Below are 7,158 nucleotides of genomic sequence, written 5' to 3' on the forward strand. Positions count from 1 at the left end.
ACACTGATAAAATTTAAGTGTTCTAATGGAATAAATAGACAACATATAAGAACAGATGGATACAATTAAGCAGAGAGTTGAGAACCCTAAGAAAAAATCAAAGGGAAATACTACAAATAAAAAATACTATCACAGAAATGAAGAGTTTCTTTGATGTACTTAACCCAGAACTTGACACAGCTGAGGAAAGAATCAATGTGTTTGGAGGTAAATCAGTAGAGACTTCCCAAGAAATGCAAAGAGAAGAAAAGAATAAAATAAAAAAGAGAACAGTGTACTCACTTCAGCAGCACATATACTAAAATTGGAACAATGCAGAGAAGATTAACATGGCCCCTGCACAAGGATGACACACAAATTTGTGAAGCGTTCCATATTTTTCAAGCTGCCAGGAGTAAGTGCCAGTTGACCCTCAGGGGCAAATCCATCAGGGTGACTGCAGACTTCTCTACCTGCCTTTAATCTATTTAAAAAGAACAATTTCCAGCCCAGAATTCTATATCCTGCTAAGCTAAGTTTTGAAATTGATGGAGAAATCAAATCATTTACCGATATACAAACATTGAGGAAATTTACCACAGCAAGACCAGCTCTACAGAAAATACTTCAACCTGTTCTACACACTGACCATCACAATGGATCAACAGCAAAGTAAGAACTCAGCAATTAAAGGACAGAACCTAACTTCCACACTGATGCAAAAGATAAAACTAAGCAATGGACTCTCACAAAATAAAATGAATGGGACACTACCATACATATCAATTATCTCAATAAATGTTAATGGCTTGAATTCCCCACTGAAGAGGCATAGATTCGCTGACTAGATTAAAAAACACAAGCCACCCATTTGTTGTCTACAGGAAACACACCTAGCTTCAGAAGACAAATTAAAATTCCAAGTTAAGGGTTGGAAGACAATTTTTCAGGCAAACGGTATTCAGAAGAAAAGAGGAATTGCATCTTATTTTCAGATACATGTGAATTTAAAGCAACTAAAGTCAAAAAAGACAAAGATGGTCACTTTATATTGGTCAAGAGAAAAACAACAAGAAGATGTTTCAATTCTAAATATTTATGCACCCAATTTAAATACTCCCAGATTTTTTAAACAGACCTTACTCAGTCTGAATACTATGATATCCTATAATGCCATAATGATAAGGGGACCTTAACACTCCTCTTACAGATCTGGACAGATCCTGTAAACAGAAATTAAACAAAGATATACAGGACTTAAATGAGACCATAGAACAACTGTGCTTGATAGATACGTATAGAACACTCCATCCCAAAGACAGAGAATATACATTCTTCTCATCACCCATGGAGCATTCTCCAAAATTGATCATATCCTGGGACACAAAACAAACCTCAACAGAATCAAAAGAATTGAAATTTTACCTTGTATTTTCTCAGACCATAAGGCACTAAAGGTGAAACTCAACTCTAACAAAAATGTTCAACTCCACACGAAGGCATGGAAATTAAACAACCTTCTGTTGAATGAAACTTGGGTGCAAGAAGAAATAAAACAGGAAATCACTAACTTCCTTGAGCATAACAACAATGACAACACAAGCTACCAAAACCTGTGGGATACTGCAAAAGCAGTTTTGAGAGGAAAATTAATCGCTTTAGATGGCTACATTTGAAAAATAGAAAGAGAGCACATCAATAAACTCACAAGCCATCTTATGGAATTGGAAAAAGAGGAACAATCTAAGCCTAAACACAGCAGAAGAAAAGAAATCTCAAAAATTAAATCAGAGATCAATGAAATTAAAAACAAAAGAATCATTCAGAAAATTAATGAAACAAGGAGATGGTTTTCAGAAAAAATAAACCAAATAGATAAACCTTTGTCCAGACTAACTAGAAATAGAAAAGTAAAATCTCTAGTAACCTCAAACAGAAATGATAAAGGGGAAATAAGAACTGATGGCACAGGTATACAAAAGATCATCTCTGAATACTACCAGAAACTCTATGCCCAGAAATTTGACAATGTCAAGGAAATGGATCAATATTTGGAATCACGCCCTCTCCCTAGACTTAGCCAGGAAGAAATAGAGCTTCTGAACAGACCAATTTTATGCACTGAGATTAAAGAAACAATAAAAAAGCTCCCAACAAAAAAAAAAAATGCCCTGATCCAGATTGCTTCACACCAGAATTCTATCAAATCTTCAAGGAAGAGCTTATTCCTGTACTGCAGAAATTATTCCAAAAAATTGAGGAGGAAGGAATCTTCCCCAACATGTTCTACAAAGCAAACATCACCCTGATACCAAAACCAGGAAAAGACCCAACTAAAAAGGAGAATTTCAGACCAATCTCACTCATGAATAGAGATGCAAAAATTCTCAACAAAATCCTGGCCAATAGATTACAGCTTATCATCAAAAAAGTCATAGATTATGATCTAGTAGGTTTCATCCCAGGGATGCAAGGCTGGTTTAACATATGCAAATCCATAAATGTTATCCACCATATTAACAGAAGCAAAAATAAATACCATATGATCCCCTCAATAGATGCAGAAAAAGCATTTGATAAAATCCAGCATCCTTTTCTAATTAGAACACTGAAGAGTATAGGTGTAGGTGACACATTTCTGAAACTGATTAAAGCTGTCTGTGACAAACCCACAGCTAATATTTGACTGAATGGAGTAAAACTGAAAGCTTTTCCTCTTAGAACTGGAACCAGACAAGGGTGTCCTCTGTCACCATTACTTTTTAACACAGTGCTGGAAGTTCTAGCCAATACAGTTAGGCAAGACAAGGAAATAAAGGAAGTCCAAATGGGAGCAGAGGAGGGCAAACTCTCCCTCTTTGCTGATGACAGGATTTTACTTAAAGAACCCCAAAGACTCAACTACAAGACACCTGGAAGTCATCAAAAAATACAGTAATATCTCAGGATATAAAATCAATGTCCACAAATCAGTTGCCTTTGTATACGCCAACAACAGTCAAGATGAGAGGCTAATTAAGGACACAACTCCCTTCACCATAGTTTCAAAGAAAATGAAATACGTAGGAATATACCTAACAAAAGAGGTGAAGGTCCTCTATAAAGAAAACTATGAAATCCTAAGAAAGGAAATAGCAGAGGATATTAACAAATGGAAGAACATACCATGCTCATGGATGGGAAGAATCAACATTGTTCAAATGTCTATACTTCCCAAAGCAATCTACCTATTCAATGCCATTCCTATCAAAATACCAACATCGTACTTTCAAGATTTGGAAAAAATGATTCTGCATTTTGTATGGAACCATAAAAAAACCCGTATAGCTAAGGAAGTTTTTAGTAGTAAAAATAAAGCTGGGGGCATCACCATACCAGATTTTAGGCTGTGCTACAAAGCCATAGTGGTCAAAACAGCATTGTACTGGCACAAAAATAGAGACATAGACATTTGGAATCGAATAGAAACCCAGGAAATGAAACTAACATCTTATAACCACCTAATCTTCGATAAACCAAACAAGAACTTACTTTGGGGGAAAGACTCCCTATTCAATAAATGGTGCTGGGATAAATGACAGGATATCCACATGTAAAAGACTGAAACTGGATCCACAACTTTCTCCACTCACAAAAATTGATTCAAGATGGATAAAGGACTTAAATTTAAGGCATGAAACAATAAAAATCATCAAAGAAAGCATAGGAAAAATACTGGAAGATATTGACCTGGGAAAGACAAGAAGACTGCTGTGGAAATTGCAACAATGAAGATAAACAAATGGGATTTAATTGAACTGAAAAGCTTCTGTACAGCTAAGGAGACAACAACCAAAGCAAATAGACAACCTACACAATGGGAAAGAATATTTGCATATTTTGAATCAGACAAAAGTTTGATAACTAGGATCTATAGAGAACTCAAATTAATCCACATGAAAAGAGCCAACAATCCCGTATATCAATGGGCAAGAGTCACGAATAGAACCTTCTCTAAAGAAGACAGACAAATGGCTAATAAACATATGAAAAAATGCTCATCATCCCTAATTATTAGAGAAATGCAAATCAAAACCACCCTGAGATATCATCTAACCCCATTGGAATGGCCCAAATCACAAAATCTCAAAACTGCAGATGCTGGCATGGATGTGGAGAGAAGGGAACACTTTTACACTGCTGGTGGGACTGCAAACTAATACAGCCTTTTTGGGAGGAAGTATGGAGAACCATCAAAGAACCCAAGCTAGACCTCCCATTTGATCCTGCAATCCCATTACTGGGCATCTACCCCGAAGGAAAAAAAATCCTTTTATCATAAGGACACTTGCACTAGACTGTTTATTACAGCTCAATTTACAATCGCCAAAATGTGGAAAAAACCTAAATGCCCACCAACCCAGGAATGGATTAACAAGCTGTGGTATATGTACACCATGGAATACTATTCAGCCATTAAAAAATGGAGATTTTACGTCCTTCATATTATTCTGCATGGAAGTAGAACACATTATTCTTAGTAAAGCATCACAAGAATAGAGAAGCATAAATCCTATGTACTCAATTTTGATATGAGGACAATAAGGACATGGTGGGTTTGGGAGAAGGGAAGAGCAGAGAGAGAAAGAAGGAGGGAGGGATGGGGAAAGGAAGATCAGAGAGAGGGAAGGAAGGAGTGGATGGGGCCTTGGTGTGTGCCCCACCTTTTGGGGGCAAGACAAGATTGTAAGAGGGACTTTACCCAACAAATGCAATCAGTGTAACCTAGTTTCTTGTATCCTCAATGAATCCTCAACAATAAAAAAAATAAAAGAGAACAGAACATGTAAGAACCATGATAAAATTTCAAAAAATATATGGTAATTGGAATAACAGAAGAGAGTATGCTGCAGAAAAATATTTGGAATAATATTGGCAAAGATCCTCCCCAAATTAATGACAGACATCAAACCACAGACCAGGAAGCTCAGAGAACACTAAGTAAAATAAATATGAAAAAAACAAACTATATCTCGGCATATCACATTCAAACTTAACAAAGTTAAAAAATATTGAAAGAAGCTGGGGATGGGGGAAACACCATATCTATAGAGAAAAAGGAAAAATAATTACAATGAAGTTCTCATCAAGAAATGAATTCACAAGCCAGGAAAAGACATGGGTGAATCATAATACTCAGTTTAGTAAGTCAGTCTATAAATCCTACAACGTGTATGAGTACAAGTATATAACATTCAGGAAAAATAAAAATGATGAAAATGATAAAATGGTCAATGATCACCTTGGATTTAGAGGGAAGTGGACAAGATTGAATAGGTGAAGTGCAGAGTATTTTGGAGATGGTGAATATATTCTGTATGATACTGTAATGATTGACACATGGTACTATACATTTGTCTAAACCCACAGAAATTTATGGCCTGAACAGTGAATGTTAATATATGCAAATACTAAAAATTATTTTGGAGTTTGAGGGATCTTGAAGCAAAATGCAGAATGTAACAGAATATTCCCATTGGAACACTTGTGAAGGTCACAGTGCATATTACATGTTTATGAATCACTGAAAAGTATGAGGACGGAGGATAAGATGATGAGCTAAGTAACTTTGGAAATGAATAGAGTCCTGAAGACCAAAGATATAGGAAACAGAACACAAGCACTGGACTCTAATTGATAAAGCTGCTTTCCATGGAGATATGAGTTACCAATTATACAATGGCTAAACGTGTACTAGAAATGAGCAATTAAGTAAATTGATGGTTGATGTTTAGAGCCAATACTTTTCACTATTTAGATAAGCAATGACAGGAGGCTAAGACGATTCATGTGGTAATGCATCAGAGTCAGAATCATCGGCATAAACTTATGTTTAGTTTAATGTAGACACAGATGTTTAAAGATAGGTGCACAGAGTTACAGCACACACTTTAATCCATATCATCTAGAAGCAGCAATGAGAACACCTGGCATTCCAACTCTGGGCTTTGGATAATGGTTTTCAAAACCATTATCCAGTGAAAGGAACCATGATTTCTTAGAGAAATGATTGATTCTAGGATTGAGCAGGAAATACATAAGATGTGGAAAATCTTGTAGTGTTGGAAATTAAGATAGTTTCAGAATAAAACAAAACAAAACCACGATAGCAGTATGTAAAAAGACACAGGAACTAATTGAAAGTACATCTAATAGTCAAAGCTAGAACAATTTGTGCAAAAAAAAAAAAATAGTTTATGACCTAGCATATAAAGTTAGTAATAAATGAAGGAGAATAGACATATTGTCCATGCAGAATTCCAAATAATATATGTAGAAACACCACTCTTAAAGGAGTAGAGTCTAACTCCTGAAGGAACTCAAGAAATTTTACCCCCAAACAGGACTCCTTGATATAAAGACTATTTTGAATTAAAAGCTGTTAGAGATAAAAGAAGGGGCTTCCCCTCTGTCTGCATAACCAGACTTACCCATCAAAAGAGTAATTGACTACTCTTTTTCTCCCTATTATTGTAATATGTTTCAGGAAAGCCAGACCTGGTCCATATTATTTTAAATATAATATCTGCCTCTCATGTTAATTCACAAGTGAATCTGCTCCCCCACTTCATTCTCCCAGAGGGACATTACAGTCAAAACTAAGGCTATATGAATAAAGTATGGATTTCAGTTCATAATGTATCGATATTGATTCAATAATGCTGGTTGATGTACCATATCACTGTAAGATGTTAATAACAGGGGAAACTGGATGTGGGTATGTGGGAACTCTCTGTACTATCTTTGGAATTTTCTATAAGTCCAAAACAGTTTTAAAACATAAAGTTCATAATACATAAGCATATCAACTCTTGGGAAGTGTCATTCATCCAGGAATCTAATTTAGATTTGTGGGATTTCAATTCTCCTCTTTTTCATATTCCTCAATGATTCATGTACCATCGAATCATAATTCTACTTCAATTTCTGTCCAAGTTATTTTTTCTCAATCTATAATGATTACTTCAATCTCATTGAAACCACTTTTTACAAATTAATAAAGGGGTGCAAGGCGAGAACTGTGGCAAAGGCCGAAACTTTGCAAGGACACAGCCATAGCTGATGTCTAGTTTGCTTTCCTACAATTGCTACAGGAGTCACATGGCCCACCCAGACCAGCAGCCTGTATTTAGGAATTGA

The 7,158-nt window shown here is 35.7% G+C and overlaps 1 non-coding gene across 1 annotated transcript; it reads left to right on the forward strand.

Annotated features, from left to right (window-relative positions):
* The first annotated feature begins 274 nt into the window (after window positions 1-274).
* Window positions 275-381, forward strand: LOC128568207 (U6 spliceosomal RNA). Its single transcript, XR_008375030.1, has one exon. It is a non-coding gene; the product is annotated as a U6 spliceosomal RNA (small nuclear RNA).
* Window positions 382-7,158: the final 6,777 nt, after the last annotated feature.

The sequence above is a fragment of the Nycticebus coucang genome, chromosome 16 (genome assembly GCF_027406575.1).
Source record: "Nycticebus coucang isolate mNycCou1 chromosome 16, mNycCou1.pri, whole genome shotgun sequence".
Classification (NCBI taxonomy): Eukaryota; Metazoa; Chordata; class Mammalia; order Primates; family Lorisidae; genus Nycticebus; species Nycticebus coucang.